Below are 24,574 nucleotides of genomic sequence, written 5' to 3'. Positions count from 1 at the left end.
AAGAAAATGGAGGCGGTTAAAAATTAGCCTAGACTATTATCTCCTTCAGACATTAGAAACTTTTTGGGCTTAGCCGGATACTACAGAAGGTTTGTTGAAAGGTTCTCATCTATTGGTTCGCCTTTAACTAAGTTGACACAAAAGAAGGCAAAATTTCAATGGTCGGAAAATGTGAGAAAAGTTTCCAAATATTGAAAGATCGTCAGCTCCTATTTTGACATTGTCCAAAGGTTCAGATGGGTTTGTTGTTTATTGTGATGCTTTGCGTGTTGGTTTGGGTTGTGTCTTGATGCAACACGGTAAGTTTATAGCCTATGACTCTAGTCAACTTAAAGTATATGAAAGATACTATCCAACCCATTATATTGAACTTGCGGCGGTTTTGTTTGCATTGAAAATTTAAGCGCCATTATCTTTATGAGGTGCATGTTGATATTTTTACCAACCACAGAAGCTTGCAATATGTGTTTAGTCAAAAGGACTAAAACCTTAGGAAAATGAGGTGGCTTGAACTTCTAAAAGACTATGATATGAGCATATCCTACCATTCGGGTAAGGCAAATATTGTAGCCGATGCTCTTAGTCAGTTGTCTATGGGTAGTGTCGCACATGTTGAGGAAGGTAAAAGGGAATTGGTCAAAGAGGTCCATAGATTGGCACGTTTAGGTGTGCGTTTGGTTGATTCCAATGATGCAAGCATCCTTATACATAATGTTTCAGAATCGTCTCTTGCGGCAGAAGTCAAGGCCAAATAAGACAATGATCCAATTTTGGTCGAATTGAAGAAGTCGGTTGCCGAATATTCCATCGAGGATTTCTCCCTAGGAGAAGATGGGGTACTACATTACCAAGGTCGGTTGTGTGTTGCAAATATTGATGGAATAAGAGAGTTAATATTGAATGAGGCCCATAGTTCTCGGTGTTCAATTAATCCAGGATCCACCAAGATATATTATGATTTGAGGGAAGTGTATTGGTGGAATGGCATAAAGAAGGACATAGCGGAATTCATGGCTAAGTGTCCTAATTGCCAACAAGTGAAAGTTGAACATCAAAGGTCGGAAGGTCTAGCTCAAGAAATCGAAACTCCTACATGGAAGTGAAAAGATGTGAATATGGAATTTGTTACGGGTTTTCCTCGTACTAGAAGACAACATGATTCTATTTGGGTCATTGTGGGCCGAATGACCAAATCAACACATTTTCTATCGATCAAAACTTCTTACGGTGCCGAAGACTATGCTAAGTTGTACATTTGTGAACTTGTGAAACTTCATGGTGTTCCTTTATCGATTATATAGGATAGATGTACTCAATTTAATTCATATTTTTGAAAGTCATTTCAAAAAGGTCTTGGCACTAAAGTCAAGATAAGACCGCTTTTCATCCTCAAACCAATAGGCAAGCTGAGAGAACAACTCAAACCTTGGAGGATATGTTAAGGGCATGTGTGATTGACCTTAGAGGAAGTTGGGATGAGTTCGCTTATAATAATAGTTTTTACTCTAGCATCTAAATAGTTCCTTTTGATGCCTTGTACAAGAGAAGATGTAGGTCTCTGGTAGGGTGGTTTAAAGCTGGTAAGATGGCATTGATTGGTCCAGATTTGGTAATTGATGCAATAGAGAAAGTAAGGCTCATAAGAGAAGGATTGAAAATGTCTCAAAGTCGTCAAAAGTCCTATTCGGACACTAGGAGGAGAGAGCTTGAATTTTATGGGGATGATATGGTGTATTTGAAGATTTCACCTATAAAAGGGGTAATGTGGTTTTGTAAGAAAGAGAAGTTGAGCCCTAGATATATAGGATCGTATAGGATATTGAAGCGCATTGATAAGATAGCATATAAGTTAGACTTGCCACTTGAGTTGGATTTGGTTCATTTGGTGTTTTATGTGTCAATGTTGAGAAAGTTTGTGGGTGATCTAAATTTAATTGTACCAAGGGAGAATATGAGTATTGAAGAAAATTTGACTTAAGAGGATGCCCCGATTGAGATTTTAGACCGCCAACTAAAGAGGCTGAGAAATAAAGACGTTGTATCTGTCAAAGTGTTGTAGAGGAATCAATAAGTAGAGAGTGCTACGTGGGAAGCATAATCGGACATGAAGAAGAGATATCCTTATCTCTTTCCTTTTACTTAATCCTAAAGGTATTAAGTTGCTCATGATCAAATCGATTAAACTTCTATGCTTCAGTTCCATATGTCATTCATATGCATGCATGATTCATGAAAATGATTTCTCTCAAGGACTATGTTTTACTTTAAGTATGAAGTTTACACGTTCTATGCATTTTTCAAAGTGTCCTCATGTCCATGTCGGGTTTCGAAATCCTTTTTCCATGTCTTTCCTATATTAGTTGAATTTCATTCGAGGATGAATGTTCCCAAGGGAGATATATTGTAACATCCCTCAAAAATGCCCACAAAATACCTTAAGAATGCCTTGGAAATAGGCCGCTCATGTAATACATTATCCTTAATCTTTTTGGAAAATTCAAGTTTGGAATATTGATTAGGGGGTCAAAACCTGAGGCAAAATGATCTCGGTGTATTTTTAGGACCCATAGATTGGAAAAAGGATTTTTGAAGAATCCACAAAATAGCATGGTCCGCAACAGGACCGCGTCGCGTACCTGGGAAGCATTTCTGGCCGAATTGAGTTTTTCAAGGGCGTTTTAGACTTTTCCCAAATTATTAATTAATGAACCTAGATGTTTTTTGGACCTAATTCAACTCTATAAATTAACCTAAACCTCTAATTCTATTCATTCTTCTATAATTCATCTAGCAAATATTTCTCTCTTTACAAAAAGGCTCTCAAGGGTTTCCATTGAAGACTTCACGCAAATTCACTCAATTTCTCCATCAAAATTCTCAAGTTCTTTCAAATTAATTGGTATTCTGACTCAAGATATGTGGGTATTGATTATTGGATCCTTTCATCCATGAAGCCCAATCAATCTCTCAAGATTTTCTATCAAATTATAGTATGGTATTTTATGGCTTTTATGATCTCTATTCCTATTACATGAATTTTGATTTAAAATATGATCATGAGTCTAATTTCATATCAATTGATGGTTATTGAATTAAATTGAAGAGTTTTCCCATGAATTCTCCTATTTTAATTTCTAGGGTTTATGATGTAAATTATGAGTATTTTTGATTTATATTTCTAAAAGATATTATCTATATGAATTATGTATGGGCTGACATAAAGTTTATGATCATGCATGTTTTCAAGTTAATTTCATGATTTTTAAGTCAATTGATCATGCATTCATGTCATACCCTAATTTCAAGTACAAGCTATGGTCATGAATTTTCAAAGTATGAATTATGACTATGTGGTTCCATTATGATTATGAATTATAAGTATGTTTCAAGGTATGAATTTCATGCAAGTTATGAAGCAAGGTGACATAGGGCCCTATGTGGTGACCTAAGGCCTAACATTATGAATTATGCAAATATGACTGTAATGATGAAAGGACAATTCTCACATTATAAGTATGTTATAAAAATGAGTTACTCTATGATTTCAAACCTATGATCATGACTATGATATATGAAATTATGATCTTATGTTATGTATGTATTTTGTGGGATTTGACTTAGCACCGAGTGGAATTGAGGTGAGGGCCCTACCAAAAGCCTTAGTAGAAGCCTCATGTCCCATAAACTACGTGCCACCATAGGTTGCCTTTATGGCCTAGCTAGTGGATCCACAAATAGCACATGTTCATGATTAGGAGTCTACCTTGGCAAAGTAGCCTCCTCCTTCTCGATATAGGTATCATCGGATTCCATGTTATAACTTACATAGTCTTATTTTCGGTTATGGTTCGTATCCCACATATGTATGATCTCTTAAGTATGTTATGATTTTGAATTTATGCTTTTAAATGCTTTGGTCAATATGATTTTCTCATGACTTTACGTATTCCATCTTATCATGTGTTTTACTTGACCTTTGCATTCCATTATTTTACGTTGCATGTCAAGACCTCATACTTAGTATATTCCAACGTACTAATGCATACTTTTTGCCTACATTATCTCATAATGTAGGGGTTAAGGTTGAAGATTCTTATCGTCCACGTAACTAGTAGGCGTTCCTATCCCTAGGTGTTATAGTGAGTCCTTATTGATCGGGGACTAGTTTCAAGTATTTTCTTTTTAACTGACTTTTGTTTACGTCATGTATTAAGGGTGAGCTAAGGACATGTCTTATCTCCTGCCCATACTCATGTTTAGAGGCATCTAATTGGACATATGTTTGAGTCTACATTATCATAAGACATTTTAGATTTTTATTAATGTTTTAGACTCTCTTATGATGTTTCCGCTCTTATATTTCACCTTATGTATGCTTATGATATATACAAGAGGCTTGATTGGATTCCTTCAGGATTTTGATCATCGTGTTACGACTAGGCCCTAGGTCGGGTCGTAATACAACTAAGTACACTAGGGGAGCAAGCAAGAAATGGGAAAGGACTAGGCCTAGAAACTCTAAAATAGCTGAACAAAGACCACCAGAGCAATCAATTAAGCTCAACATCCTAAAGGTATAACTCTACCACTACTGCCACATAACAGTAACACCAATATGATTCACTACTAAAAGAAATTACCTAGGAAAGATAAACACATATACACAGTTCCAAGAAAAACTGCCATAGAAAACAATAGGCAAGTAATGAGGCTATGTAAGCATGCCCACATAAGTCAATGTAGAGTAACGAGATTCACAAGATGGATCTAACAAGCCAAGAAATCATCGATGTCTATGAAGACCCAAAAACCCAAGCACTACAAGCAAGGAAGGTCCTAGAAACAAAATTTACACAAATTCGATTCATATCGGAAGACTCATCCTTTATCTGACCTTCATAAGCATGGAATTGAATGCATTTGATATCGAATTGAACATCCATACCACTAAATTCAACACTCGAGGTACCATCTCTAACTATCTGTCCTTGATCCCTACGAACCCGATATTGTTGAGCCTATCGCCTGCGATGTGTGACTGTAGGACACTCTCTAGCCAGAGGCCCAAGCTCACTGCACGTATAGCACTTTCCACCAAATGTAGCCCATTGAGATTAGCTAGCTGAATTAGTATAAGTCCCCAATCCTAAATGCCCGAATAGAAAACCCTGAGAAGTCTGTTGTGAACTCTGTCCACTATAGGTACCATAACCTGTCATAGGACTACCTGGAGCCTGAGGTGCTCCCACTATAGGTATGGTAGGTTTAGGATGAGGGTAACCCTTCCAAGGACTATACCCCCCTCTATTGTGTTGACGGTGAGACCTCCTACCTCCATCTCTATAAGTCTCCATACGTGCATGCTCCATAGATCTCACATAACTAACTACCTGGGGAAAAATAGAACCCACTGCTATCAAGTGATGTGATGATAGGCGAAGTGGCAAAATCAACCCATCAATAAATCTCTAAATTAACTCTCGCTCGGTAGGAAACAAGGGGGGAATCTGTCTAGCCCACTCCAAAAATTCAATCACATACTTAAAAATCGATGAAAAACCTTACTGAGGACAAACAAATCTAACTCTATGATGAGAACCACTCGATGCACCCAAAACCACACCTGTCTGTGGTATATGCTTATTGAGACATGGAATCTCCAATGCTGAATCCAAAGGAGCCGAAGTGGTCATAAATACTATCAAAGTTTGGGTAGTGTCTGCTGGCGCTCTGACCCTGTCCATCAGAAAGATCGTGCTACCTATCTAAGGAGAAATGAATTTCAAGAAAGTATTTAGAGATTGATCAAAGGAATTTCACATGATCAGGAATCAAGAATGGAGTTTCCCTAAAACTCCCCATAGCCTCCTAAAGATAGGATACAAACGTCTCTGCACCGATCTACAGGACTTTACTATGCCTTTGCTCCAATACCGATGATACCGACAAAACTAAGTTCTGATACCACTCTATCATGACACAATTTCTCAAGTCATGATGAAACCTACTATCAACCCACTAGTAAGTAAGCATAACCCCATAGTCTGAAACCATAGAAAATAGACCATCACAAGTGAAAGAAAAGAAATTAATAATAATGATAATAATAATAAGAAATGATGAATAAGATAAATACAATAAGATAACACCCAAAATCTAGTATCAGTCGGTAGTCGAGCTAATAAACAAAACATTGAAGAGCAAAGTTTATACAAATATCATTATAGTAATAGTAATATAGACTGTCTCTGAATATAAAATAGAGACTAGTCTCAACCCAAAATAGAAGAAAAGGCAACTCCGAACTCCACGAGCTCACCCAATTCTCCAAAAACCAAGAGCTTCTCTGCACGATATTCAAATTAGTAATGAAAACTCGTACTATAATTTGCAGGATATAGAAGTGTAGTATGATACCAATAAGTGGCCCTCACTAGGCATCGACTGACTGAACTCCAAAGACCAAAGATAAAGAAAGTATAAATAACATGTAAGCAAGGAGTATATATCATAAGTAACTAACAAGAATAATATGGAATACTATAATAAGAAGCATCGGATATAAGAAAGAGAGAAAAGATAGTAAACAAGAAACAAAACCAAGGACGTACCTGGTGGCGCCAACCTAAGACCTAATCACGAAGATACATTATGAAGGGGAACAACTAAGTGACAACCTATGAATAGAAGTAAACACAGATATCACATAAAGGCCTAAAGGACCATATCAGCTAAATCTCTGCATAAAATTTAGATAAATAAGAACAAGGGCAGTAACTACCTACAAACAAGAAATCACCCTTTATACTTACACAAGTTCGCAAATAGTAAGACTATACCTCCTGGGCATACACTCACAAACAAGTAAACCCGTATGATATCCCATACTACCGAAAGGTACAAATAACTATACTGGTGATAGGCAATGCATATATGAATGAGAGTCATGCAAATAAACAAGTAGTACCATCTATTCCATGTTCCTCATACCAAGATATATACACCGACTACCAGTTCCGTCTAGAAAGTAAGACCCATACGCCTCTTTGGGATCTCTATAGGGGGCTTGAGAACACTCATATATGCCTACCTAGTCCCGATCCAGCTCTTATATCAATTTGTATTTGATCATCAAAATTTGCTCTATTACTGTGACCAAAGATAAAGAGTCAAATTAGTATAGAAAGGGTCATAAAATGAGCGCATCCTCGATGCCTTGAATTAATATCATTAAATGAGTACATCCTCAATGCCTCCAGTCCACTAAAAATAGTAGTATAAAGGTAGTATGACCCCCATTCAAAAATCAATATAAAAAAGTTTGTGTTACAATCCAGCTTTCTCAAATTAGTGCCAAGAACCAATGGATGCACCGGGGTCGACTACATCCATGAGAAAATAATGATCCAATGCAATGCATGCCATCACCAGCACCCAAACAACAATCACAATCACATATAATATTGATTCCACAAGCACCTTACCCTTTAGGGCATGAAAACAAGGCTCATAAATACAACTAATCTCTGATCAAGGCATAAAGCTTAAATCTACTCCTCTAACTCAAACACAAGACCCAAAAGGAAACTGAACCCTAACTGGGTAATAAGGAGGAGGATATGTCAAAACAGATGCTCTGCTAGTCAATCAAAACCTTCAGATTTAACTAGGAATTCAACCTTGAGATTTATAACCATAGCTTGCCTCGCTAAATGACAACAAGACAACATAGGGGATTCTAGCTCTAAGTCCAGAAATGGGATCCAACAGAAATTCACAAGCCTAACTGGGTGAGAACCACTACACCTAAGCCTCAAAATAAGTACTACCATAGAGGAGGACACTAAGTCTCAGAAACTCCTGCCAACAATGGAATATTGACTAAGGTTCATCCTTAAATCAATTCTAAGGCTATAATACTCCATCCACCATAAACATCAATTATGTCACCTAAAATAGGCTAATCAAGGCCATACTAAGGAAAAATCAATAATCTTATCAACTATACTAAAAATCCCATGAGTGCAACCTAGCCTAACGCTCACACCGGGACCAAGAACTAAGAATTTAGGAATTAAGCCTAACCCGTCATATACAATCCAAATTATATGCAGTTTATACTAAACAATACCTATTGAAGCTCAAGTGAAGAATAGGAAACTGTAGCCTACCTCAAAGCTGAACAAGCATGCTCTAAGACAACTATCTGGTAGCTTTTTGCTCCAAAAACGACTCCAAATGCCTATACTCTATCAAAATGGTTATCATCTCGTCAATACAAATTTTTTGGCATTAAAATCATATATTTTGAAGACGGACCCAAAATTGGGTCAAAAATAAGATTGTGGGACCTCCAAACAAAATTTTAAAAAACAACTCCCTCACAAGGTCTCAAATAGCTCAAGGAAGTTGTGCCCCAAAAATGAGCACATTCCGAGCATCAGAAGAGCTCAAAATAACCCCACTAATTTCAAGCCCTAGAATAGTCAAAAATGCAAGGAAACAATAAATTTATGCAGAACTTACAAGATTTTTAGGATGATAAAGGGTCCCAGAACGTTCCACAAGAATTTCCAACTCACCAGAACAAGAATCACGAATTTTGGTTGAGAATTGCTCTCAAAAGCCCCAACAATGCCAAGTCAAACGTGTCTGTTTTAAGACCATTGACATGTTCTCCATAAACATGGAGACAAGCCCACGAATGCAGAGGTTAAACATGCTAACCCTACATGAATACAGAGATTCCTCCCATGAATGCGAAGGTCTTGGGGCTGTTCCTCCGCGAATGCGGCGAAGTACCCACGAACGCAGAGGATTAGCTGCCACACTTCTTCAAACGTGGCCAAGAGTCCTGTGAACACGGAGCACAAGAGTGGGCTACACCAGCAGCCTAGCATCAGCTAAGACCAAGGAAATTTGGGATTCTCCTATGGCGGTTCTAAATTCATTTGAAACTCCGTGCTTGCAAATGGACTATGATACCTCACCAAATTAGATGTTCCAAACTAAATGACACAGGCAAAATTTCTATCCGAGGTTGTATCAACTAAATGTGGGTCCCATACCTTAGGATTATTTTCTCCAATTCTACAAAGAGGTTTGAAATGAGACCGAAAGCCTCAAGACAAGAACAAAAGATTGTTCTAGACCAAACTTGGCATTCTGGAGCTAACCATGCTAAATAAATTTCAATCTGAGCGTGTTTACCAAGAATGTTGACCAAGGTCAACTTTAGGCCAAATTTTAAAGACTAAAGTGCCTAGTAGTCCCAAACTCGCACCGAATGTCCCGATACTCGTGACACTAGCCTAATTTGGCCATTTCAGAGCTGATGAAACAGTCAAAATTCTATTCTGAGGATATTTTTCTAGAGTTTTGACTGTAGTTAACCGTTCAACTCCAAGGGCTTCAAAATAGGGAATCAGGCATAAAACTCAAAAGCATGACCAGAAGACCGAACTTTCAGTGCCAGCAAGTCATAAATGGCTTGGGGTTGCTATAGGAAAGCTCCAAATGCTGAAAAGATCTGAAATTGATTAAAATGACCAGGAGGGTCATTACAGGAGTAAATATAAACGAAATGACAATTTATAAAGCAACAACTAATAAATAATTTATAAAGCAATATATAAAAAATAAACAATTTATAAAAAATAAAAAAAAACAAAAAATTTATATCATCTAAACATGATAAAGAAGATATGAAACAATCAAGGAAAAAACAAGCATATAAAAAATCTTTTTTAAAAACCCTTAATTATTAACCCAAGTCTGTTATGGTTTAGAACCCAAATTTCCCAGCGATGTTGCCAAACCTTTATACCCCATTTTAATGCATCAAATAATATACAACATATTGGTGATTCCTAAATTATTTAACTTAAGAGTCTTCACCTAATTATTTTAAATCTAAATTAGGATACCTATATCATTAACTAAAACAAAGCTAAAATTAACTTCAATTAATGATCTACTTAACTTATGTGATTCTAGGTAAGGGTTCTAGTTATCCTAAAGGGAAGAGGTTAAGCTTCCTTTCAGATTCGTTAAAAATGATTACCGATTAAACTTAGGTTGATTAATTAAAATCGAACAAAATTATAAAAAAAGACACTTTATAAGTAAAATAAGCTATCTAAAAAAATATATGTAATATAATAATATTAAAGTAAGGAATGTAGTACCAAAAAATAGCTATGAGTTGATAGTTAGGGAAATAGTAATTGGTTTCTTAAAGAATGAAAGTATTTAATAACCCTATTAAGGGGAGCTACTTGAAAATTTTGCATTAAAGAGATATCATTTCATTGAAAATCATATTTTGGACATGAAAATATATAGCACAAGTCAAAATCAGTTTGCCATTGGATTCAAAGGAAAGTTGTGAAATAAAATCTTGGTTCCGTGAAGTCGTAAAACTAAATTATTTTGATGAGAAAAAACTCCCAAATCAAATCGTATGTACTTCAATCTAACATTCAAAAACAATTCCCCATATTTAAGTTCTAAAACAAATACCATAGGAAAGAACATATATCCATAGCAGACAAGTATAAAGAAAGAAATGTAAGGGTAAAGTAAAAATTAGCAAAAGAATTCTGGCAGAAAATTTGTCACTTTCTTTTCTTAGCCCCTCTTTCTATTTGGATATACTTTGGGGGAGTAAACCCAAATGGACGGAGAGTAGATATATATATTCTAGATCTAGCAGCGATAGTGAATCTCAAAAACAAGACTTCTTGCAGTGGTGAGAGTCTTTTATGAAGACTTCATTTTGCTCCTGAAGGTGTACATGTAAAGAAGAAGGATACAAAGATTAGCAAGTCGAATCGACTTCAAACTATATTGAATAAACATAGAGGCAAGTAAGGTCGTGGTACAAATATGTTATCCAAAATATGAAAACGCGCAAATACCTATCAAGATATTCGTATTGTAATTGATAATTTTAAACCAAACAGAAAATAGCCAATCCAACATTCACATCTTTTAAGCATAAACTAATTCTCATGTTCAACTGGTTTAAACTAAAAAAACATTACTTTTCAATTCAAGATTCTTATACATTTTTTACACAGTCGTCACTAAATAATTTAGAAGAAAATTTATACCTACAACTGTACTATTAAAGGATTATGGAAAGAGCTAAAAAGTCTATATTTGTATGTACGAGAATTAAGCTACAGGGGAAGCCTATGATCATGGTTTACTTATATTTTAATTAAGGAAAAATATGTCATCTCTACAATATTTCCAATTAAGAAAATAACAATAAACATCTCCTTTACAACCACTTTTACATAGGAATACATGAACTGACAATTTCTAATAACATAAACTAAGATAGCAATGAAGACCAAACTTGAAACCAAAAACAGATTTCATACAACTATCTAATTTCGAAATGAAATCACCCATTAAATTCAAAATATCTAAAACACGAAGGGGACATCAATTCAGATCTCTCCAGGTCTTAAGATAAACAAAAACGCATTTTTTACAACATCACTTTCATGACAGCTAAACTAAGCAAAAGTTATTTGACATATAATTTATTAGTAAAAATAGGCATGGCATTTTGTTACATTGACAAAAACAACACAAAATGAAAAAAAGAGAGAAAAAGGAGGTGAATATCACCTGTTGTAGGGAAATGAACGGGGTGCTTAGTTCGAAGATCTATGCTCCAGCAAACTTAAAAACAGAGTTTCAGTTGAGATCCAAAGAAAATGCTAAGATGATATTTAGAACAAAAAAATTGTGGTTAAAGGTGCTGTGGAGGCAGAAAAGCTTGGTCCAAAATTGAGTACAAGGGCTGATATTTATAATGACAAACTAAGTCTTTTTTTCTTGAAATTTTGAGTGGAATTTTGGGGTATTTGAAATTTAAAAAATGGCCGTTTGACTTTTAAATTCAAACCTCTACCTTAGCAAAACAAAAAGTCAGAAATATTTTATCACTTTCTTGACTAGCTCTGCTGTGGAGAGAGAAAAATGAGAATAGCTAATGGATAAGAGCCTCTATCGATGGTGAAAGAGAGATGAAACTTTAGCCAAAAAAATTGTGCCCCTAGAGTGAGTAACAGCTGGAATCTTATAATGTAGTAAGTATGGATAAAATAATAGGAAAGTGAGCGGAAGAATATTATATTGTAGTATGTTTTGAATAAAATAATTGAAAATGCGTGGAAGAATAAAATAATAGTAGGTTTGTGAATAAAATAATAGAAAATGGGTGAAAGAATAAAATAATAGGAAATGGGCAAAATAATAAAAAAATAGGAAATGGGCGGAAGAATAAAAGAATAGTATGTTTATGAATAAAATAATAGGAAATGAGTGTTAAAATAAAATAATAAGAAATGAGCGGAAGAATAAAATAATGTATGTGTTGTGCAGTTCTATTAGGGTTAGAAAATTATTGGTACCGTATTATTAAAAGAAAGATGTAGTGGGATGTGCAAGTGTTGTCAAAAAATATGAATTATTGGGGGAACATTGTGTAGTGGGAATGTGTTGCTTTGGCAAAAGGTGGATCGGTTGGGGTATATATTGGAATTGGGAATTGAGCGCTTTGGGATAAAGGACACGTTGCTGGAGAAGAGTATATATGGTATTTAGTATAGTAGTATAATGTGTAACGTGTTGGAATTGTAGGTGTATGAATATATTATTGTTGGGTTGGTTGTTATGTCTTGAATGTTGATGTATGTTTTGGAATATATATATTGTAGGAAATAATTGTGGGTTGGTAGGTGTATAGGTGTAGGAATAAGGAGATTTTGGGGTTGCATAGGTTGTTGTGAATTGATTTTGGTGGGCTTTGGGATTAGACATGTAGAGGTGTAGGAAATTAGGTTGGATTATGTGTGCAAAAGTTTTTTGGCTAGGATTGAAATTCAACCAATGGACATATGAATTTCCATTCTAGCTACATGAAATTAAGAAATTAGCCAAATTAAATTTAATTAGGAAATTCAGCTAAATTTAAATAGGACGAATTAACACTAATTCATTAACGAGCTTCCTAATTTATACAAAGTAAAATAATTAGCTTAATTATAAACTAATTAATTCAAAAATATAAGCCACTAATTTATGAAATAATTAATAAAAATTAAAATCATTTTAGATGAGATTTTGAATAATCATAAAAATAGTAATTTAAGTTGTATATATATATATTTAAAATGAAAAAATTAATTAAGAAAACATGAAAATTTTTAATTTTGTCTAAAAACTAATTATTTCAAATTGTTTGAAATTGAAGAAGCTCAATAACTAATCTGCGTTGTGGAGGGCCAAAATTGGGTGTTAACAACCGGCAATTGAATAAAGTGACTATAAAGAATAAGTATCCACTTCCAAGGATAGATAATTTGTTTGACAATTCGCAAGGGGCAAGATACTTCTCTAAAATTGATCTCCATTATGGTTATCACCAACTAAGGGTGAGGGAGTGTGATATTTCCAAGATGACATTTTGAACAAGATATGAGCATTTTAAATTTCTAGTTATCTCTTTTGGACTAACCAAGGCCCCCGCGGCCTTCATGTCTTGATGAATAGGGTGTTCAAGCAATACTTGGACATATTCGTGATTGTATTTATTGATGATATTTTGTTTTACTCTCAGAGTGAGGAGCAGTATGCCGATCATTTGAGGATGGTGTTGCAAGTACTTAGAGATTATCAATTGTTTGCTATTTAGCACGTGTGAATTTTGGTTGAGGTCGGTTACTTTTCTTGGTCATATTGTGTCAGGTGAAGGGATTATGGTTTATCCTAATAAAATCGAGGTGGTTAAGAATTGACCTAGACCTTTGTCTGTTTTGGATATTAGGAGTTTCTTGGGCTTAGCTGGTTATTATAGAAGGTTCGTGAAAGGTTTTTCATCAATTTCTTCGTCTTTGACCAAGTTGACCCAAAAGAAAGTGAAATTCCAATGGTCGGAAGCTTGTGAGAAGAGTTTTCAAGAGTTGAAAGATTGGCTTACTACCTCTCCCTTTTTGACTTTACCGGAAGGGTTTGATGGATTTGATGAAACATAATAAGGTGATAGCTTATTCTTCTCAGAAACTTAAGGTGCATGAAAAGAACTATCTGCCTCATTAACTATGTGCCAACATAGGAGCCCTTGTTGGCTTAGGCTAATGGATCCACAAATAGCTCTTAAAGTTAAAGTTAAAGAAATGAATGAAGTTGATGGAGTTCTACCCGGCAAGTAGTCTCTCCGTCCAACATAGGGGGTCATGTTGGATTCCATGTAATAGCTCGCATGGTCTTAAATATCGGTTATGGTCATTTTCCCACAAAATGAATGTTTTAAAGGATATATATATGATTGATTATGCATGCATTGCATTATGTTTTTTATTACGTAAATATTTTAATGTTTTCTCAATGTTCATGCATGCTTACATACTTAGTACATTCAAAGTACTAACGCATACTTTTTTGCCTACATGATATCACCATGTAGGAACCGGAGCTCCTCCTCGTTCTCCTCTACGTGGCTAGTTGAGATTTCATTTGAAGACTAATTTTGGTGAGTTCTCATATTCCGGAAACAATAATTATTTATCTTTCTAGCTTATGATATGTTGAGATATTTAGAAACTTACTATGACAATTCTTTCTATTATGATTGAGGGTAAGCTATAAACTTGTCTTAGCCCCATTAAATTTAAAAGTTAGAGGTATTGTTGGACATATGTAAGTTGAAGATTTACTATTATGATTTCCTCTTGTTTATTTATTGTCATTACCTATGAAAGGCTGAAAGAATGCTAAGAGACTTGTTTGAGGTACTTTTGGGTTCCTCATTCTCTATGTCATATCTAGGCCCTAAGCTTTGGTCGTGACAAACTTGATATCAAAGCTTGAGGTTTTGAATGGTCCTTAAAGTCCAACATACCGCAATAAATAGGATCTTGTTCATGATTGTGAAGTGCGCCATAACTATGAATAGAAGACTATGGGACATTTAGGAAAGTTTTCACTTCTTTCAAATTCATGTCGTGCCTCAGAGTGTCCTATTCTTTCCTTTAACTAACAACCCATTTGGTGTTCTATAGATAATGACTCGTGGAAGAGCACCTCTAAGAGAAAGGGTTGACGATGAGGACCAAGCTTCTCCGGTTCCCAATGCCCCACATCATGAGGAAGGGATAACCCATGCCGAGTTTTGCAATATCATTGCGTTGTTGACTGAAGTCGTAAAAAACCAAGGGTATCAAGGTGTTCGTCCTCCCCAAATGTAAAATCCGGCCTCTAGGAATTGGGATTTCCAAAGGATGAATCTACCCGGTTGTGATGGTTCTAAACTAGATAAGGAACCTATGGAGTTCATTGATGAGGTGTACCAGATTGTGGCTATCATGTGTGTGTCACCGAATGAAAAGGCCGAGCTAGTAGCCTATCAACTCAAAGGTGTGGCTCAAGTATGGTACGGATAATGCGTTGTTCAGAAGGATAAAGAAATGGAGCCGATAGGATGGTTAGAGTTTAAAGGTGCCTTCCTTGAGTGCTTCTTCCCATTAGAGCTAAGGGAGGCCCAAATTCATGAATTCATCAACCTCCATCAACAAAGTATAAGCATGAGGGAGTATGCTCTCAAATTCACTAAGTTGTCAAAGTATACTCCCTTCATGGTCTCTGACCCAAGAGTTAGGATAAGAAAGTTTATTTTTAGTGTCTCAAGCTTGGTGTCCAAGGAGTGCAAAATAGCCATGTTGGTGAAAGAGATGGACATCTCTTGGTAAATGAATTACACAGAACAAATTGAAGAAGAGAAGCTAAGAGAGAGATCAAGGGGGTTCAAAAAGGCTTGGTGTCCTTGCTAATAGGTTTTATGTGTCACCCGAAATGTTATTAGAGCCCTATTTGGTGTCTACCCCCGTAAATGAGTCGGTTATTGCTAGAAAGGTCTATAGGGATTGTCTTTGTCTATCTTGCATAAAGTTATTCCTTGTGATATCATTGAGCATGACATGGGAGATTTCGATGTCATTCTTGAGATGGATTGGTTACATGCATCTTATGCTTCCATGGATTGTAGGGCTCGTCGAGTCAAGTTCTAATTTCCAAATTAGTCCGTTATTGAATGGGAGGGTCATGATTCGGTCGTGAAGGATAAGCTTATTTATTATCTTAAGGCCCAAAAAATGATTTCTAAGGGTTGTATTTACCACATTGTGAGGGTTAGGATGTCGACTCTGAAAGTCCTCTTGAGTTGGTTCCTATAGTCATTGAGGTCCCTGATGTCTTTCTCGATGACCTTCTTGGTGTCCCTCCCAAAAGGGAAGTTGATTTTGGTATAGATCTCCTCCCCGATACCCAACCTATCTCTATTCCTCCTTACTGGATGACTCCAAAAAAATTGAAAGAGTTGAAGGAACAATTAAAGGACTTGTTAGAAAAGGGGTTCATAAGACTAAGTATTTTGCCATTGGGTGCTCCCGTGTTATTTGTAAGAAAAAAGGATGGGTCACTTCGAATGTGCATAGACTACTGTTAATTAAATAAGATGACCATTAAGAACAAGTACCCACTCCCTAGAATAGATGACTAGTTTGATCAATCTTAAGGGGCAAGTCACTTCTCCAAAATCGACCTTTGGTTTGGCTATCACCAACTATGGGTGAGGGAGTGTGACATTCCTAAAATGGCTTTTCGAATAAGGTATGGTCACTTCAAGTTTGTGGTAATGAGTTTTGGGTTGACAAATGTGCCGGCAGCATTCATGGACTTGATGAATAGGGTGTTCAAACCTTACCTTAATACTTTTGTGATGGTCTTAATTGATGATATTTTTATTTACTCTCGGAGTGAGGAAAAAGATAAAAATCACTTGAGAGTTGTGCTTCAAACGTTAAGGAATAGGCAATTGTTTGCATAATTTAGTAAGTGTGAATTTTGATTGAAGGAGGTGGCATTTCTTGCTCACGTAGTATTCGGTGATGGAATCAAGGTTGATCCTATGAAATTGGAGGCAGTCAAGAATTGGCCTAGACCGTTGTGTCCTTCAGACATTAGGAACTTCTTGGGTTTAGCTGGGTACTATAAAAGGTTTGTCGAAGGGTTTTCTTCCATCTTATCTCCTATAATGAAATTGACCCAAAAGAAACCCAAATTTATATGAACGAATAGGTGTGAGAAGAGTTTCTAGACCTTGAAAGATCGACTTACGTCTGCTCCAATTTTGACTCTACCAGAAGGATTAGAAGGGTTTGTAGTTTATTGTGATGCTTCAAAGATTGGTTTAGGTTGTGTCTTAATGTAAAACGGCAAGGTCATATGCTATGCTTCTAGACAATTAAAGGTGTATAAGCGTAACTACCCTACCCATGACCTTGAATTGGCAGCCGTTGTTTTTTCTCTGAAGATTTGGAGGCATTACCTGTATGGGGTACATGTAGATGTGTACACCGATCATAAAAGTCTTCAATATGTGTTCATCCAAAAGGACCTTAATCTAAGAAAAATGAGGTGGCCATAACTCCTTAAGGACTATGATATGAGTGTGTACTATCATCCGGGTAAAGCCAATGTGGTTGCCGATACACTTAGTAGAATGTCTATGGAGAGTGTGTCCCATGTGGATGAAGGAAAGAGGGAGTCGGTGAAAGATGTTCAGCGGTTGACTAGATTAGGGGTAAAGTTGTGTGGTACTGATGATGGTGGTATGTTTGTTCGAAATAGGTCTGAATCCTGTTTGGTGATGGATGTTAAATCAAAGCAAGATTTTGACCTAGTGTTTATCGAGTTAAAGAAGTTTGTGAAGGAAAAGAAGATAGAGGTCTTTTCCCAAAGGGGAGATGGGGTTCTATACTACCAAGGTTGGCTATGTGTTCCACAAATTGATGGCCTAAGGATTTAGATCTTGATGAAGGCTCATAATTCTACATACTCCATTCATCCCTGTTCGACGAAACTGTACCAAGACTTAAAAGATTTTTATTGGTGGTGTGTCATGAAAAATGATATAGCAAGTTTTATGTACGAATGTCTGAATTGCCAACAAGTGTAGGCCGAACATCAAAGGCCAGGTAGCCTAGCCAAGGAAATTGAAATTCCTACTTTGAAGTGGGAAGATGTGAATATGGATTTTGTAGTGGGTTTACCTCATATTCAGAAGCGTCGAGATTCGATTTGATTAATTGTTGATACAATGACTAAGTTGGCTCACTTCCTAATGGTTAAGACTTTGTATAGTTCCAAAGAATATGCCAAGTTGTACATTCGGGAGTTGGTGAGGTTACATGGTGTGCCATTATCCATTATTTTAGATCGCGGTACCCATTTCACTTCTCACTTTTGGAGATTAATTCAAAAGGGCCTCAGTACTAAGGTAAAATTGAACACCGCATTCCATCCTCAAACGAATAGGAAAGCTGAATAGACGATTCAAACACTAGAGGATATGTTAAGGGCTTGTATGTTGAAGTTTAAAGGAAATTGGGATGATCATCTACCACTCATTGAGTATGCTTATAATAATAATTACCACTCAAGTATTAAGATGGCGCCGTTTGAGGCTTTGTATGGGAGACGATGTAGATCCCCTATTGGTTGGTTCAAAATAGGTGACATGACCTTGTTGGCCCCAATTTGGTACTTGATGCTTTAGAGAAGGTGAAGAGAATTAGAGAAAGGTTGAAGACGACTCAAAGTCGTCAAAAGTCCTATTTCGACACAAGAAGAATGGATCTTGAGTTTAATGTGAACAATTGGGTGTATCTAAATGTTTCACCTATGAAGGGTGTGATTTGGTTTGGTAAGAAAGGGAAATTGATCCCTAGGTATGTAGGGCCTTATAGAATCGTGAGACGTGTTGGCAAGGTTGCATATGAGTTGTAGTTGCCATTGGAAATGGCCATGGGTCATCCAGTGTTCCATGTATCTATGTTGAGAAAATGTGTGGGTGATCCTAGTTCCATTGTTCCTTTGAGAGTGGTGAATGTTGAAGAAAGCATGACTTATGAAGAAGTTCCAGTTGAAGTTTTGGACTGACAAGTTAAGAGATTGAGGAACAAAGAAGTTGCATCTGCTAAAGTCCTTTGAAGAAATCAACAAATTGAAAGTGCTACATGGGAAGCGAAAGAGGATATGATTAAGTGATACCCTCATCTTTTTCCCTCTACTTAAACCTAAGGTATTAAGTTGTCCTTGCTCAATTACTTGAAATCCTTGCATTTCAACTTTTCTTTTCATATGCTTGCAAAATTATGAAATATATTTCGAATGATGTTTTAAATTACACTATTGCATTAATGATGGGTTATTTGTTTACACTCTACTCTACTCAAGTTAAGTCTTTCCTCATTTGAGGAAAAAGGATCCCAAGGGGGAGAAAATGTAACACCCCCTAAAAACATTGTATATGACGTTCCAATTCTCGATGAAAATGTTACAACTTCTGTATTTTGGGCATAATCTTTCATAGGATGGTCCAAATTAAGAGGTTTTAATTTCTAAATAACACCAACATCATTACCTAAAACTTTTGTGTAGACCATATTTTATGTTTTGGAGGTTAAGTAGATCAAATAAATTAATTATTGCAAGACATGGTGTTGTAATAAAATTGAGTATTTTTAGAAAAAAAATCATATGAAGACACCAAATCCTAATGGGGAAGTTATCTTATTCAAACACCGCTTCGAAAAAGGGTAATCTGTTAAAAGAAGGTTCATCTCACCAACCATGGAAAGATCTAGATCCATTTGACATCACCAATGACATCAAAATCTTCCATTATATTTTAAGATTTTTCTTTATTATTATGTTAATTATTGTTAGGTTCCTCCTTCACACCTATAAATACCCACCTAATTTCATCATTTTATTCATCAAGCTTTCTTAAGAAACTCTTCTCTCTATACACTCATTTGCTTATTCTCAAAATATAGTTTTAGTTTTTAGTTGTATAGAAATATCCTATTCTAGTAATTCATATACTCAGGATACTACACAAAAAGCTCCGGCACGGAGAAAAGGGTAGTATTTAAGAGTGTTCATTAAGTCCTTTGATTCTAATTAACGCTTCAGATTCCGGGTATGTAAGGTTTCAATGAGAGTATTCACTACACTCTCATACCTAAAGTATTTTTATTATATGATAAATTATATTATTTTCTTTAATCTTTACTCTACGGTATGTGAGTGTTCATCCACGAGTTCTTCCACCCATGTAGTCCAAAATTGTTTCAATCAAATCTCTTAATTTCAAGTAAGATTTTCTTATGGGTAATTCTTATTTCTACTTAACATAATGAAGCATGGTTAAACTAATGATTATTGGTCTATTTTAATACAAAATGATTTTATGTGTATGAATTGATGGTTTGCAAATATTTTCTCTATTTAGCTTTTTAAAGATTCTTAAAATTCATGGTGGGTTGTTTAAAACATGATTTTTAATTGATTGATTTCAAAATATTTATGCAAAATTTCATTTACATTCATGTTTGGAAGTTGAAGTGATTTTAACCCACCTAGTTTTACTATGTTTTCAATGAAGTTTGACTTGAAAGCTTTGACTCCAAATGAATGTATATGAAAGTAATGTCTATGATAAAAAGGAAGTCTTATGAAATGAAAGAATGATGAAATGATATGAATGATGGATTATTTATGCAATAAGGATAATTCTTGCATATTTGAATTACCAAAGGTTTTAATGAGCTATTCTACTGAATATGATGTTTTGAATTCTTAAGCTATATACTATGACTATTTTGAAGTATTAAACTATTCTGTGGAATTGACTTAGCACCAAATGGGTCATTGAGGTGGGATTCAGTAAGGAAATCCTAGTAGCAACCCTTTGTCTCATTAACTATGTGCCAACATAGGAGCCCTTGTAGGTTTAGGCTAATTGATCCACAAATAGCCCTTAAATTTAAAGTTAAAGAAATAAATGAATTTGACGGATTTCTACCCGGCAAGTAGTCTCCTCGGCCAACGTATGGGGTTATGTTTGATTCCATGTAATAGCTCGCATGGTCTTAAATATCGATTATGATCATTTTCCCACAAAATAAATATTTTAAAGGATATATATATATGATTGATTATGCATGCATTGCATTATGTTTCATATTACATAAATATTTTAATGTTTTCTCAAGTTCATGCATGCTTACATACTTAGTACATTCAAAGTACTAATGCATACTCTTTTGCCTACATGATATCACAATGTAGGGACCGGTGCTCCTCCTCATTCTCATCCATGTAGCTAGTTGAGATTTCATTTGAAGAGTACTTTTAGTGAGTTCCCATATTTCGGGAATAGTAATCATTTATTTTTCTAGCGTATGATATGTTGAGATCTTTAGAAACTTACTATGACATTTCTTCCTATTATGATTGAGGGTGAACTAGGGACTTGTCTTAGCCCTGTAAAATCTAAAAGTTTGAGATATTATTGGACATACGTAAGTTGAAGATTTACTGTTATGATTTTTTCTTGTTTATTTATTGTCATTACCTATGAAAGTCTAAAAGAATGGTAAAAGGCTTGTTTGAGGTACTTTTGGGTTTCTCATTCGCCATGTCACGTCTAGGCCCTAGGTTATCATAGCCTATGGTTTTGAATGGCCTCCTTAGATTCTAACATACCGCGTCAAATAGGATCTTGTTCATGGTTGTGAAGCGCGCCATAACTATGAATAAGAGACTATGGGATGGTTAAGAAAGTTTTCACTACTTTTAAATTCATATTGTTCCTTAAAGTTTCCTAAGCTTTCCTTTAACTATTGACCCATTTCGTGTTCTATAGATAATAACTCATGGAAAAGCACCTCCAAAAGCAAGGATCTACGATGAGGATCAAGATCCTCCGATTCCCAATACCCCACATCATGAGAAATGGGTAGCCCATCTTGAGTTTCACAATATCATTACGTTGTTGACTCAAGTCGTAGCCAACCAAAGGAATCAAGGTGTTCCTCCTCCCCAACTGCAAAATCTGGCCTCTAGGATTTGGGATTTCCAAAGGATAAATTTGGCCGGGTTTGATGGTTCTAAACTAGATGAGGACCCTATGGAGTTCATTAATGAGGTGTACCATATTGTGGCTATCATGGGTGTGCCATCAAATAAGAAGGCCAAGGTAGTGACCTGTCAACTAAAAGGTGTGGCTCGAGTGTGGTACGGATAATAGGTTATTTATAGGGATGAAGAAATAGGGCCAATAGGATAGGAAGAGTTTAAAGGTGCCTTCATAGACTGCTTCTTCCCATTAGAGCTAAGGGAGGCCAAAATCCATGATTTTATCAACCTCCGTCAAGGGAATATGAGCATGAGAGAGTATGCTCTCAAATTCACTAATTTGTCAAAGTATGCTCTCTTCATGGTCCCTGACCCAAGAGCTAGGATAAGCATGTTTATTTATAGTGTCTCAAGCTTGGTATCTAAGGATTGAAAAGCAGTCATTTTGGTCAAGGAGATGGACATCTCTCGGTTAATGACTTATGTAGAACAAATTGAATAAGAGAAGCTAGGAGAGAGATCAAGGGGAGTTCAAAAAGGCTAGAGTGGATGGTGGAGGATTTAACCCTCAAAGGTTCGGTTATGATAACAATGTCAAAGGCCAAGGTGGGCAATAATTTATGGGACAAGGCTCCACCAATACTCCTTCTCCAAGGTTCAATAAGGAAAAGTGTGCTAATCCAATATTTCCAAGAGAGAATGTTGGTGCTCAAACTTTCCCCACTTGCAAGAAGTGTGGTAGAACTCAAAAGGGGAATGATTAGCCTGCTCCAATACATGTTTTAAATGTGGCATGCTGGGCCACCATGCTAGGGATTATAGTGATGGTGGTGGTAGGCCTCAGGAAAAATTGTCCATGGTCAACAAGCCCAATGAGGTTTCCAATGCACTAACCACTTTTATGCCTTGCATAGGAGATGAGAGGTTGAGGACGCACCCAATGTCGTTAAGGTATGTTAAGGTCTTTACTTTTGATGTGTATGCATTATTAGATCCGGGTGAAAATTTATCGTTTGTTACTCTATTCCTTACTAATAGGTTTGATGTTTTACCCAAAATATTATTAGAGCCCTATTTGGTGTCTACCCCCATTGGTGAGTCAGTTATTGCTAGAAAGGTCTATAAGGGTTATCCCATGTCTATCTTGAATAAAGTTATTCCTTGTGATCTCATTGAGATTAACATGGTAGATTTCGATGTCATTTTTGGGATGGATTGGTTACATGCATCTTATGCTTCCATAGATTATAGGATTGGTCCAGTCAAGTTCCAATTTCCAAATAAGTCCATCATGGAATGGGAGGGTCGTGATTCAGTGGTGAAGGGTAAGTTCATTTATTATCTTAAGGCCCAGAAATTGATTTTTAAGGGTTGTATTTACCATATTGTAAAGGTTTGGGATGTCGAATTCGAAAGTCCTCCTCTTGAGTCAGTTTCCATAGTCAATGAGTTCCCTGATGTCTTTCTCGATGACTTTCCCGGTGTTCCTCCCAAGAGGGAAGTTGATTTTGGTATCGATCTCCTCCCCGATACCCAACCTTTCTCTATTCCTTCTTACCGGATGGCCTCGACAAAATTGAAAGAGTTGAAGAAACAATTAAAGGACTTATTAGAAAAGGGGTTCATAAGACCAAGTATTTTGCCATTGGGTACTCCTGTGTTATTTGTGAGAAACATGGATGGGTCGCTTCGAACGTGCATAGATATCCATCTCATCTCCTATGATGAAATTGACCTAAAAGAAAGACAAATTCATATGGACGGATGAGTGTGAGAATAGTTTCCAGACCTTGAAAGATTGACTTACGTCCATTCCTAATTTGATTCTACTAGAAGGATTACAAGGGTTTGTAGTTTATTGTGATGCTTCAAAGATTGGTTTAGGTTGTGTCTTAATACAAAATGGCAAGATCATAGCCTATGCTTCTAGACAATTAAAGGTGCATGAGCATAACTACCCTACCCATGACCTTGAATTGGCGGCTGTTATTTTTGCTCTAAAGATTTTGAGGCATTACCTCTATGGAGTGCATGTGGATGTATATACCAATCATAAAAGTCTTCAATATGTGTTCATCCAAAAGGATCTTAATCTAAGGCATAAGAGGTGGCTAGAACTCCTTAAGGACTATGACATGAGTGTGCACTATCATTCGGGTAAAGCTAATATGGTTGCCGATGCACTTAGAAATTGTGTATATAGAGAGTGTGGCCTATGTAGATGAAGGGAAGAGGGAGTTGGTGAAAGATGTTCACCGATTGGCTAGATTAGGGGTGAAGTTGTGTTGTACTGATGATGGTGGTATAGTTGTTCAAAATAGGTCTGAATCCTCTTTGGTAGTGGATGTTAAATCAAAGCAAGATCTTGATCTGATATTTATCGAGTTAAAGAAGTTAGTGAAGGAAAAGAAGATAGAGGTCTTTTCCCAAGGGGGAGATGGGGTGCTATACTACCAAGGTCGGCTATATGTTCTGGATGTTGATAGCCTAAGGAGTTGGATCTTGATGGAGGCTCATAATTCTATATACTCCATTCATCCCGATTCGACGAAAATGTACCGAGACTTGAAAG

Source organism: Solanum dulcamara, chromosome 7, assembly GCF_947179165.1.
Source record: "Solanum dulcamara chromosome 7, daSolDulc1.2, whole genome shotgun sequence".
Taxonomy (NCBI): Eukaryota; Viridiplantae; Streptophyta; class Magnoliopsida; order Solanales; family Solanaceae; genus Solanum; species Solanum dulcamara.
Note: the sequence above shows the minus strand (reverse complement) of the source record.